The 14,507-nt window shown below is 37.3% G+C and overlaps 1 protein-coding gene across 8 annotated transcripts in view; it reads left to right on the forward strand.

Annotated features, from left to right (window-relative positions):
- LOC115212914 (pleckstrin homology domain-containing family H member 2) overlaps positions 1 to 14,507 on the forward strand; it is a 1,355,391-nt gene that overhangs the window by 1,086,525 nt on the left and 254,359 nt on the right. The window lies entirely within an intron of this gene.

The following is a 14,507-nucleotide window of genomic DNA, read 5'->3' on the forward strand; positions in this document are numbered from 1 at the left end:
GGAGGTGTGTGTTGGTTTTATACTAAAGCAGTGATTCCCAACACTGGGGCATATGCCCCACTGGTGGAGCCTGGGAAAATTGATGTGGTGTGGTGTGGTGTGTGGTGCCATAGTTGTCAAGCACAAGGTTCTCATTAAAGTGATTCCATTTTTCTTTCCTTAGTCAATGATGTACTCTTTTTGTACTCAGCACTTAATAAAAGAATTACTGGTGGATTCTTTTGTATTAAATAATTTTGATAGAAAATTGATTTGAAATAGTGGTACAAGGCCAGCAATTTCAGGAAGGGGTTAAGTCAATTACATCGACTTCAGTGTTCTGCTGGTACTTATTCTATTAACCCCAATAGGATGTCGAGGATGACGGCAAGGTTGACCTCAGCAGAATTCCATTGTGATAAAATATTAAAAATAAAGTTTTTTCCCGACCAATAATAGGCGCAGGAGTGGCTGTGTGGTAAGTAGCTTGCTAACCAACCACATGGTTCCGGGTTCAGTCCCACTGCGTGGCATCTTGGGCAAGTGTCTTCTGCTATAGCCCCGGGCCGACCAATGCCTTGTGAGTGGATTTGGAAGACGGAAACTGAAAGAAGCCTGTCGTATATATGTATATTTATATATATGTGTGTGTATGTGTTTGTGTGTCTGTGTTTGTCCCCCTAGCATTGCTTGACAACCGATGCTGGTGTGTTTACGCCCCCGTCACTTAGCGGTTCGGCAAAAGAGACCGATAGAATAAGTACTGGGCTTACAAAGAATAAATCCCGGGGTCGATTTTCTCGACTAAAAGGCGGTGCTCCAGCATGGCCACAGTCAAATGACTGAAACAAGTAAAAGAGAGTAAAGAATAATGGGGCATACATTTTCTGGAAAGTTATAGTGGAGCTTGGGGGAAAATAGATTGGGGAACATTGTACAAAAGGGTGAAGGGTTAAAATAAGAGAGAACATGGGCATTATGTCAAAATGGTGCTCCATCATGGCTGCAGCCTAAGGGCCGAAACATATAAAAAAAAAATAAAAGAATAAAATACTCAAACTGTCCTCATTGATTTGGATCTTATTGGATATTATTTTGTATTTTTAACATTATTTCCATATTCATATATTCAATTTATGCTTAGAGATAATGAATGACCAATAGTAATTTGTATAAAAATATTCTTATTGTATAGTAAAGTACACTTCATGCAAACTTCCAAACTACTGATAAACCATTTCCAATTAAACCATCTTCAATGCTATCACTAGATATTAATTCATTCTCAATCTCAGACTTGCCTTTTCACTATTTCTGTGGAAGACCAAATTTTTAGTAATTTTTTTTTTTTATCTCTTATAGAATAGAAACCAGACATTCAGTAGATTCTTTATTCAGAAATAGATTATAGATTAAACGGCTTATATCATGATGTGTGAACAACATTGATGATTTTGGATTAAATCCAACATCAATCACAAGAAAATTCCTGGTTATTTTCATTCATTTCCTTCTGTCAATATAATTCAGATTGATCTAAACAGTCATCTGAGATAGTGAAAGTAAAAACAGAATGAGGTAGTTCAACAGAATGATGTAGTTCTCCAGAAAGCGTAGTTTATCAGAATGAGTAGTTTAACAGAATGAAATAATTGAACTGAATGAGATAACCCACTGAGTATGTACTTCAATGGAATGGAGTTCAACAGAATGTATAATTCAACAGCATGAAACAGACTATAGCAGGATATTTTATAACTGACAGCAGTAGTTCAGTGATGTCTAGGGAATTGTCTTGTAGCTAAAGTCAAGCATATAACAAAAATTTCTTGTTATTGATTGGTTCCTTGTAGGCTGTTGGTGTTCAAAAACTCTCCAGCCTTGTATATCCCTATATTCCATTGTTTTAGATTCTTCTTGTAAGACTGATGGATTGAAAGACAAGTCCATGGATTATCTTCAGCCTTCACTTTTAAATTTAGCCCTTTAGCATTCAGACTACCCTTATACAGTCACATTGTTTTGAATGAATCAGGCATTATCTTGTAACTTTGAGGTGTTTTCGGTGTTATTGTTTATTTTCAAAATGACATCGTAGAGTAGGTGTGAGAGGTAGGATCTGGTTGGTTTGAACATTAAACAGATAGAATATTTGGGCTGGATATGACTGGTTTAGATACTAAATGGTTAAGCCAAATTTGTTATTTATAAGTTTCTGTAACAATATAATTGGTAAAAGGTCAGTTTATGCAGAGATGAGGATGGTAGGGTGAGTCAAGCATATAAACCAAGTATTTATATTTTGTTATCCCAGAATTTGACCTGTGCTTTATTCTATCAATGCTGTAAGGTTCAATGACAAAGGTCAGCTCTATAAATGATGAAAAGAAGTGCTAACACTGGTGGGGTTTGAATTCACTTTATAAAGTGATCAACATCATAACCATTTAATATCCAAGTCTCATGGTGGCATGGAGAAGATATTTTGACAAGATTTGATAGACCCAAGGACTGCATTGTGCTCCAGTGTCTACTTTGGCATGGTGTCTACAGCTGGATGCCCTTCCTAATGCCAACCACTTTATAGCATCTCCTAGGTGTTTTTTCATGTCATCAGCACTAGTAAAGTTGCCATGCAGCTTACAAGACTATGAGCACTGACAGAGGTGGCGTTTTGCTAGGAGAAGGGTAATGGGTAAAGCCCTGCTTTGGTCATGAATGACCATGGGATTGCTGCTAAAAAGTTATCCTCCAAGGCACAAGTACAATCAAGGTTGTTTTATAGAAGACCAGCAGTCACCCATGCATACCAGCCTTCTCTCTCCACACTATTGATGTTATCCAAAAGAAAAGCAAAAGCCAATGCAGTTTGGCACCAGTGACATTGCAACTCATTTCTACAGTCGAGTGAAGTGGAGCAACATGAAGTAAAGTATCTTGCTCAAGAATAATACAGACCTGTTCTGGGAATCAAACTCACTAGCTCTTGATTGTGAGCCTGATACTCTAACCACTGATCCATGCGAGAGGATAAAGTATAAGAGTTGGTGCCAGAACAGAAAAGGTTCCTTTCTATGAAAGGTACATGGCTATTCATCTATTAGAAGAGAGTGCAATAGGATGATAGGGTGATTGGGAAGAGATAAAATTTTTGGCAATGAGGTGTCTGTCTGGTTCTTCAAGGTGCAGGGTGAATAACAGGGAATGGAGGCAGAAGAACTGGGAGTGTGGGTTAGTAGAGGTTGCAAGAGTGTATAGTGAGAGTAGGAGATGGTTTAGAGGTGAATATAAATAGTGAAAAATTAGTGTTTAGTGGATGATAGAGGAGGCAGGGAAGAGTAGGTGACAACTGTAGATAGCAGATAAGGGTGGGGATGCGAGTGAATGGTAGATATGAGATGGGGAGAGACTAGTGCTGCATATGAGTTGCAAGGAGGCACTGAGAGTGTAGAAAGAACAGGACATCAGTACACTAGGCAGGGGGGAGGATGAAAAAGAGAGAGAGATGTTAAGTGAGAGTGGAGGGGAGAGAGAAAGGAAGGTGTAGTGCAAGCAGAGTGTGAGTGATGTCTATTGGCTGAAAAGGTGAGATGATTTGGTGGTTCAGATGGAAGGAGATTAATGTAAGATGTGGGTGGAGATTAAATATTTTAGGAGAGGGATGTATTTCAAGTGAAATAGTTCTTCGGAGTGAGATACATTGTTGATATCAGGGAAAAACTGTAGTTAGAAATATGAAGCGTGGTGTAGTTTTCTTGAATAGGAACTTGGGTGAAGAGCCAACTTGTGTATATATATATATATATATATATATATATATATGTTTGTATGTATGTTTGCATACACACACACACATTACTACCAGAACTCAGTTTTACTTATTTGGGTTGGTTTCCTGAAGAACCATATATACAAATAATCTTGGTCTTTCATCATCTCCTCCATATAGCTCAAGGTCTTGAAATTAGCCTTCTTTTATCCTATGTCTTTCTGGGTCTTCCTCTTCTACAAACTCCATTCACATTTAAGTAACCAGCACTTCCTTATATAGTTGTCCTCCTTCATATGCATCACATGACCACATCATTACAATCTTGTTTCTTGCATATTACATCTGAGTCCTCATATGCCCAGTTTTTCTCTTAACACATTTTTCCAATGTTGTTCATCCTCACTTCCATTGCACATCCAACAGAGAATGCTCACTTCATTTCTTTACGGTCTCTTCAAGTCCCTCTGCATTCAAGGACCATGTTTCATAACCATGCAGCATTGCAGTTCTAACACAAGTGTCATACAATCTGCCCTTCACTGTGAAAGAAGTGACCTTTGTTGCTAGCAGTGGTTAGTAGCACCCTGAATTTTTTCCAGCCTATCCTTACCCTAGCTACTATACTTTCAGTGCAAACACCTCTCTTGTTTATCACAGCTCTTTATCACAGGTTACATAAAATAAACTTATCAAATACCTCTAGTGATCCCTCTGGGCATTTAAGAAAATCCATGTCTGATGTACTTTATAGTAAGTACTGCTCCAGCACATCTGACACATATGAAGCTTCCTTCTCTGTTAGTCTCTTCGTGATTCCATACATCTTTTGTGTGTCCATAGTTTACATCGAGTCTGGTGAATGGAGTTCATACCTACTCTTTTTCTGCCAATCAAATTGCCTTAGTATTACTAAATATAATACAAAATATTTATATCAAAGTTGTACAGTTTATTATCCCTAGCTGTAATTTAACGAATGAGTTAATTAGATGGAGTTAATTAGCAAAATTATAAAAAGATCAAAATCAAAATTTCAAACATTTTTGTAATGATAGTAAGAGACAAAACAAATATTTTTGCTAAATTCTAAATTAAAAAATAATTTAAAGCGTAAAGGAATCTAGTGAATAAAACTAATTGTTATTATTAAAAAAAATGTAGTTATTGTTGTTGTTACTCAGATAGCTGATTATTTTATTTCATTGAATATTTTTTTATCTGCTTTTTTTCTTTGCGAGATATTCCGTCTCAAACATTCTCTAATTTCTGCCATTACTCCAAATTTCACTGTCACCTACCTCATCTCCATTTGATGAATTGGAAAGTATCACTAATAATAATAATAATAATAATTGAGCATGTCCCTTAGTTGCTGAAAATACATGCATCTCTGGTCACAAGCAGAAGTAGCTGGGGTGCATTATAGCTATATGTTGAGAGGAATTCTTTAGGATTTGAATAATTCACCTCTGGAAACATAGATGTTTTATTCATCATCCTTAACCCTCATTCAGGGACCTTCTTAGCAGTACTGATGCAGTTCCAGGATGATCTGATGCAGTACCAGGCAGTGGCTCTCATGGCTTCTGATCTTAACTGATTGGAAGTGTTATCATGTACATTGTTTTGTCTTGGTATAAAAGATGGGCTACAGCAAATATTCTGCTCAATATCACAGATTTGCTTATCAGTTGTTTGACCTTAACCATGTGATCATATCCCTCAGTGGCTGACGATATGTGCATCTCTGACCATGAGCAGAAGTAGTGAGGGAGCATCATAGCTGTGTGTTGAGAGGAATTCTTTGGGGTTTGAATAATTAACCTCTGGAAATATGGGTGTTTCATTCATCATCCTTAAACAATTACCATTTAGGGACCACTTGAGCAGTATGGGCTACTCGACCTGTAGAAAATTCTCACTGGGTCCCACCTGCAAGGTCATGCACTGTATATTTTGATATGAGATCACTATGTCGTGCACATACGGTTGTGGTACAAGTGCCTGGAGTACCCTTATCATGATAAGTATATTGGGCTTCGTATATTTGTACCCCAGTGTCACTTTGATGGCATGCATTACTCTCTCACCCACTAATGATAATAATAATAATAATAATAATAATAATAATAATGATAATAATAATAATAATAATAATAATAATAACAATAATGATGATGATAATAATAATAACAATAATACTAATACTACTAATAATAATACTGATCCTTTCTACGATAAGCATAAGGCCTGAAATTTTTGGGGAGGAGGCTAATTAATTTCATCAACCCCAGTGTTCAACTGATACTTATTTCATCAACCTCAAAAGGATGAAAGGCAAAGTCGACCTCTATGGCATTTGAACACAGAATGTAAAGCCAGAAGAAATGCTGCTAAATATTTTGTCCAGCACAGTAACAATTCTGCTAGCTCACCACCTTTACTCTTTTACTTGTTTCAGTCATCTGACTGCAGCCATGCTGGAGCACCACCTTTATAATGATATAATGATAACAATAACAATTTTTCAAGGCAATTCTCTCTATCGCCACTTCTTTCTTGAATGGCTCTCAGATTCCTCTAAGTAAGCTGCTGAATGACACAAGACATGAGGACAAAATAACTGACAGATCATTCTATCATCTCTTGCACTTGGATTATCTAAAGCTTTTCACCAAAGATTATCTACAACTGGAACAGTTTTCAAATGCAATAAAACAATTTAGTGATGATATTCAAGTAGAATCTGGCCTTAATGAATGTGCTAAAACGTCATTCTTTAAAGGAAAACTCTTGCAAATATCTATATATATAAAACTGTAGTTGTGTGAGTGTCTGTCCCCTTCGATTTAGATTCCTAACTCCTCCCACATTTTGCGGTGCAGTTTAACCAAATTCGGGTATCTTATAGTCGTGATTCATATCAAGCCCGTCTGACTATTAGCGCGCGTCAACGATGAGTCTACGATTTTTAAAATAATTTAACATCATTTTTTATTCCATTTTAATGCATAAAATGCATCGTGTGTCGATGGCGGCGGAGTTGGCGTCCACGCTCACAGCTGCACCTGTTTGCTTCTCCCCCTTCCCTCCCTCGAGAAGCTGTGGGGAAGGCAGTGTAAAGAAATCAACGTCGTAATGCGTTGTGAAGGAAACCAGCGTTCTTTTAGAACAACGACTTCATGGCTTGAAGACACCAAAACAAAAATGGCTAAGAAAGCCCGAATTTATAAGGGAAGTAACTCTCTAAAAATGCTTATATAGTTATTTCCCTTACAAACCCGAGCAACGCCGGGCAATACTGCTAGTCTATATATATAAAACTGTAGTTGTGTGAGTGTCTGTCCCCTTCGATTTAGATTCCTAACTACTCCCACATTTTGCGGTGCAGTTTAACCAAATTCGGGTATCTTATAGTCGTGATTCATATCAAGCCCTTCTGCGTATTAGTGTGCGTCTACGATGAGTCTACGATTTTAAAAATAATTTAACATAATTTTTTATTCCATTTTAATGCATAATTTTTCGTGTCGATGGCGGCGGAGTTGGTGTCCATGGTCACATCTGCACCTGTTTGCTTCTCCCCCTTCTTCCCTCCCTCGTGAAGCTGTGGGGAAGGGAGTGTAAGGAAATCAACGTCGTAAAGCGTTGTCAAGGAGACCAGCGTTCTTTTAGAACAACGACTTCATGGCTTGAAGACACCAAAACAGAAATGGCTAAGAAAGCCCGAATTGGCATCTATAAGGGAAGTAACTCTCTAAAAATGCTTATATAGTTATTTCCCTTACAAACCCGAGCAATGCCGGGCGATACTGCTAGTACAAAATATAGCAAAAGAAGACTATCATAATCAAGGATCTACCATATTTTAACGTGTTTAAGGAACCCTCTTGTATAAGGGACCCCTAATTTTGGGGGCTTAAAATTTGGAAAATAGCTTTTGTAAGGGATTATAATACTAACGGTGTATAAGAAACTCCCATATTTCTTTAACCTAATTTTTGACAAAAAAGGGTTCCTTACACATGTTAAAATATGGTAGATCCTGAAGTAAATTACAAACATTTAGGTGTATGTGTGTGTGTGAGAGGGATGACATCCAATACCCATGAATTCATGGCAAAATATAGAAGTGTTAAGAGGATTGGCCTGCAAGAGTCTTGTGCTGGTGCTGCATAAAAGCACTTGTGTGGTGCCATGTAAAATCACCCAACACACTCTGTAAAGTGGTTGGCATTAGGAAGGACATCCATCCATAAAAAATCATAGCAAATTAGACTGGATTCTGGTGCAGCTCTCTAGCTTGCCAGCTCTGGTCAAACCATCCAACCCATGCCAACATGGACAATGGACGTTAAATGATGATGATAATATCGTGGAGTTAGAGCTACTCTAAATTGAACATAATATGAGGAACCTGACTGAGATCATTAATATCCTGGCTATACATGATCTTCAGCTTAAATATAATAAAAATGTTCTGTCAATGAGATAAATAAAACTGACGCAACTATACATGAGTTTCTTACAATGTACCATATGCATTACCTAAGGGCAAACTTATACAGAACTAGAAGTATCGCCCGGCGTTGCTCGAGTTTGTAAGGGAAATAACTATATAAGCATTTTTAGAGAGTTATAGCCAAAAAATAGCAAAAAAAGGCATTAAAAATGGAAAAAAAATTATGGTAAATTTTTTTTAAATCGTTGACTCATCGTAGACATTTTTAGAGAGTTACTTCCCTTATATAATAGCGAAAAAATGCATTAAAAGGGAAAAAAATGATGGTAAATTTTTTTTTAAATCATAGACTCATCGTAGATATGAATGACGACTAAAAGATACCCGGTTTTGGTTAAACTGCACCGCAAAATGTGGGAGTAGTTAGGAATCTAAATCGTAGGAGACAGACACACAACTTGACTTTTATATATAAAGATTATACATTCCACAAAAGGATGGAGGGTATGGACTGATGTAATTGCAAATGTCACTAAAGGCAGCAACCATAGAATTAGACACTTATCTTAAAAAACACTAATGATTGGATGCATGAACTTGTCTGAAAGCATGAAAGTACCAAGAAACTACACTCAATATCTGAAGAAGCAAAGAACTATGTAAAAGAATTAAAGGTGACTAAGGTTGAGGCACAGCTAGATGAAACAGAAGAACCCACTATGAAAGAAGAATAAATAAAATCACAGGGGAATTTGTGGGCTGCTACCACGACAGCTCCTTTATAGGATCCAGTTAGCTCAAGATATCATCAGGAGAAACCACGTCAGGTTTCGGCCTCTACTCCTCTACCGTTTTGACGTGGTGGGGCCCCCACCTTTCACAGGTGTCTTCAGCTCTGGTGTTGGGTGCATGTCTTCTTTCTCCTTCTTTCTTCTGTTCCCTGGCCTCTTCGATGTAGCAAATTGAATGGAATCTCAGAGCTGCATGATAAATAGAAAAGTAAAGCATTACATGGTAAATGCTCTACAAGAGCCAGCTATCCTGACATTAATACATATATTACTCATCAGTGGTTCACTGCATCTGGACTTAAATCAGAAACAAACAGCTTCATTATAACAGCTCAGGATTAGCGTCTACGCTCTAGAAATTACCAAGCCAACATTCTCCAAAAATGATGCTGCTTGTTACCTTCCTCTTTTGTGGTACAATTGCCCACCTCATCTCTGGATGCTCTGTATTAGCTTTAACTGAGTCTACTAATCACCATATTAGAGTTGGCCAGTATTGGCACTTGATCATATGCCATTAGTGTGAAGTACCATGTGAGAGGTGGCGGGAACATAAGCTTGCCAGAGAAATAGAAAATAAAAGACATCACCATTCTTTGGAACTTCAGAATTCTAACTGATCAAGTTCTTCAGGCCAGTAGATCAAATGTTGTGGTGAAAAATCACATTGATTGAACATGTTTGCTCATAAACATGTCAATCCTATTAGATTGCAACACCTCTGTAAAAACATTTGAAAATTTATGTAAAGGATCATGAAATAGGGGTAAAAAAAAGGTAGCATCTAAGAACAACAACTGTACTCATAATCATCATGGCTTTGGGAATAATGCCACATGGTTATCTCAAACATGATGGTCAAATACCAGGAAACACGAAAGTGTCAACTACAAAAAATTGTTCTCATGAGTACAGCCAAAATTCTAAGATAAACACTGTCAACCTGGAAGTATTTGAAGTCTTTCAAAACTTCATTAACCCTTTCATTACCAACCCAGCTGAAACCAGCTCTAGCTCTAAGTACAAATGTCTTATTTTCATAAGTTTTGAATTAAAATCTTCCACCAAACCTTAGTCACAATTTATGTTCCTAACACTTTATTAAATTCGTTGTTATATTTAAAGTAATTTACAGAAACACAGAGCATCTCAAAATAAATACAAGGGTTACAAATAAATACAAAAGGGTTAAATCTTAATTCTCAGAATTTAGTCTTCTTTCTTTGAAATATATCATTACTCCTTATAAAATAACACCACTCCAACTCACTGTTACTTGAGGTTTCTGGCTGAGACTCGGAAAAACTTGTATAAAAGAAAGCAACAAGAGAAATGTGAACAATAATAACGCTGTGTAAACAAAATTAAATTTTTTTTTGTTGTCTTCGATCAGAAAGTGTTATTTCCTATTTGATTTAGAAATCAAAGAGAATTATTTTTATTCCTTTGAAAGTTTACTTTTGTGACCTGGACATCAACGTTTTGAAACCATTCTATTTTCCATTACATTTCAGACAGATTCAGTGCTGAGTTGCTGAAGCAGAAATATCGTTATAGCAAATATTCTGCTCAATACTGCAGATTTGTTTATCAGTTATTTGACCTTAACCACTTGAACATGTGCTTTAGTGGCTGACAATGTGTGCACCTCTGATCATGAGCAAGAAGTAGTGTTGAGAGGGATTCTTTGGAGTTTGAATAAATGTAACAAAAGTGAAATTTGAAAGGAAATATTAGCCATTTTCCATACTTTCTAGGGGTATTGGTATTGGCATCCTTTCTGTCTTGGGAGACAATGGAGTTGCGCATAAAGTAGTCTAGTCCGGCTTTTATATTTCATGTCCTGATACATTTCCTGCTGTGGCTGTGTAGTCTTATCCTGGACAAACACTCCTTCTGGCAGGTACCGCAAATGTAGCGAAGACTGTTCCTGGCTGGTTGTAGTGCCATAGTCTCTTGTTTACATCTCTTCCTTTCTTTCCATTTCTCCTCTCTCTCTCTGTCACTCCTTTGTATTCCCTCTTTTACGGTACGTCGCCATTCTCCACGGTTGCTGGCAACTGCCTCCCAACCACTAATATTGATGTTGCAGACCTTCATGTCCCTTTTGCAAACATCCTTGTAACGTAAGATCGGTCTACCCACAGACCTAGTACCCCTAGCAAGCTCTCCGTAGAGTATGTTCTAGGGGTAAGCAAATAGGAAATAACAGTTGCTACCCAAGGACAAAAATCGTGTTACACTGTGTAATTATTCCTGACATTTGGGAAGCAGTTTGTCAATCAAATGAACCAGAGTACTTAACTGCTACTTTATTATAGCAACCTCAGGAAGATGAAAGGCAGAGTCAACACCTCTTGTCCTTCTGGGATTGATGTAACAAAGTAGCAGTCAAGAAAGCTACAGTGTAGAGTCTACAGAGGTATACTACAACAATTTATGCTATTTCGCTTAGTATTATATGCTTCTGTGTTTCCCTGTTAGCTAGAATGCTATTACAGTTCGTCCTCATTATTCCGGTAACCTAAGTAATTATAATTGAATAGAACCAATTCATTCTCTCCACTAACAGAGAATTGTCTTGTGTCTAAGAAAGGAATCAATAATTATCATCATCTTCTATTCAAGCCAGAACTGGTTCTTAGACTTGTTGGCTGTTTCAAACTTCTTTACTGATCAACAATTCATGCATTTGTACAATCAAGATCCAAAATGTTTGGGTTTTTTTTTTCCTTTTGTAATGTAAAAGGCATTTTTCTCACTGTGAAATTGCATATATAAAAATATTGATTTGGTGATAGCAGAGGTGGTCATGAGGGGTTGGGAGGAATGGGTACTGTAAGAAAATAAATATATACCTGGATAGAAATACTGACTGACTAAATTAGTTTTCAGTCACTGCTCATAATGGAAAACATTAGACATAGAGGCTGACAAAAATTAAGACCATAAGTGTAATAATAATGATTTCAAATTTTGGCACAAGTCCAGCAATTTCTGGGGATGGGGTAAGTCAGTTGCATTGATCCCAGACACCAACTGGCACTTATCTTATCGACCCTGAAAGGATGAAAAGCAAAGTCGACCTGGGCCAAGTTTGAACTCAGAATGTTGCAACAGATGAAATATTGCTAAGCATTTTGTCTAGCATGCTAACAACTCTGCCAACTTGCCGTCTTTATAGTAATAATGATGATGATGATGATGATGATGATGATGATAATGATAATAATAATAATACTTTCTCTACTATAAGCATAAGGCTTATAGGGGGAGGGAGCTAGTCGATTACATCAACCCTAGTGTTTCACTGGTACTTAATTTATCGACCCTGAAAGGATGAAAGGCAAAGTTGACCTCAGCAGAATTTGGACTCAGAATGTTGCGATGGGAAAAATACTGCTAAGCATTTTGTCCAGTGTGCTAACAATTCTGCCAGCTCACCACCTTAAATAATAATAATAATAATAATAATAATAATAATAATAATAATAATAATAACAATAATAATAATAATAATAACAATAATAATAATAATAATAACAACAATAATAATAATAATAATAATAATAATAATAATAATAATAGCTCAGGGCTAAAAGCAGAGAGCGAAGGTTTCATCCTGGCTGCTCAAGACCAAAGCCTATTAACCCGGAACTACCAGGCCAATGTGATGAAAAATGGAGCAGACCCAAAATGCCGATTCTGCAACGACATGATTGAAACAGTGGACCACCTAATCTCTGGATGTAAAGTCTTAGCACCAGTGGAGTATAAATTAAGACATGACAGAGTTGGCCAATATCTCCACTGGCTAATAAGTCGGCATTACAATATCAAAACTGCCGACAAGTGGTATAATCACCACCCTGAGGCTGTAACTGAAGGAGAAAATGTAACCATTCTGTGGGACTTTCCAGTACATACAGACCGAACCATCAAGGCCAATAAACCAGATATTGTTGTGAAAGACCAAAACAATAAAGTTTGCTTATTGATCGACATGAGCATCCCCTGTGATCATAATATCTCAGCGAAAGAGTTTGACAAGCTCAGAAAATATAAAGACCTACTCATTGAAGTTGAGAAAATGTGGCATCTCAAGGCGGTTACAATACCAGTGATCGTAGGAGCACTAGGAATGATCAAGAAGGGAACCGAAAATTATATGAGAATGATCCCTGGCTTACCATCCCTGCAAGAAGTGCAAAAGATTGTCTTAACTGGTACATCACACGTATTGAGAAGAGCATTGTCGATGTGAGAACTGTTGCTGCTCATGTATTTTAATTTAACTTTAAAAAAAAAAAAAAAAAAAAATGAACGAACTACTGAGTTTGGTTTAATGGCCTACCAATATACACTATGAGTTTCTTTGCCCTAGGAGTCGGGAAGACACTCGGCAAGAAATGGAAGAAAATTTGAAAGAAGAAAAAAAAAAGTAATAATAATAATGATAATAATAATAATTATAATAAAAACAAACTATGCTGGATCATAGATATAGCATGCCCAGCTGACAACAAGGTATGCAATAAGGAAGAGAGAAAAGTCGAGAGATATGACAGGTTAGCTTGGAAAGTTAAGTAGTTGTGGTCGATGAAAAAGGTAGCAGTAATACCAATAATTGTCAGAGCCCTGGGAACAGTGAACAAAAATCTCAAGAAGCACATGGAACAAATAGGGCCTGCAATAAGGGTGGAAAACAGCACTGCTTGGAACCGCCCAAATACTCTGGAAGGTGCTCGAAAAATAAGAGGTGTTACCTTAGTTCACTGGTAGTGAACAGCAGACACTGCAGCACATCTCTAGCATTAAAAGCTGTGCAAGGGCAATAAATAAAAATAATGATAATCCTTTCTACTATAGACACAAGGCCTGAAATTTTGAGGAAGGGATTGAGCCAATTGATAATTATTCTTTTAATTATTTAAGTCATTTGACTGTGACCATGCTGGAGCACTGCCTTTAGTTGAACAAATCAACCCCAGGACTTATTCTCTGTAAGTCTAGTACTTATTTTATCAGTCCCTTATACCAAACCGCTAAGTGACAGGGGCGTAAACACAACAGCATTGGTTGTCAAGCAACGGTGAGAGGACAAACACAGGCACACAAACATACATACACACACACCAACCCATACACACCCGCACCCAACACACACACACATATATACGACAGGCTTCTTTCAGTTTCTGTCTACTACCAAATCTACTCACAAGGCTTTGGTTAGCCTGAGGCTATAGTAGAAGACACTTGCCCAAGGTGCCATGCAGTGGGACTGAACCCAGTACCATGTGGTTTGTAAGCATGCTACTTACCACTCAATCACTCCTGTATCTATTTTATCAATCCCAAAAAGGACGAAAGGCAAGACCAGCCTCAGCAGGAATTGAACTCAGAACATACAGAGCTGGAAAGAATGTTGCTAAGCATTTTGTCCATTGAGTTAATGAGTGCATTTGCACCATGCCATAAATTTGCAGAGTGGATTTGTCTG

The sequence above is a fragment of the Octopus sinensis genome, linkage group LG6 (genome assembly GCF_006345805.1).
Source record: "Octopus sinensis linkage group LG6, ASM634580v1, whole genome shotgun sequence".
Lineage (NCBI taxonomy): Eukaryota > Metazoa > Mollusca > Cephalopoda > Octopoda > Octopodidae > Octopus > Octopus sinensis.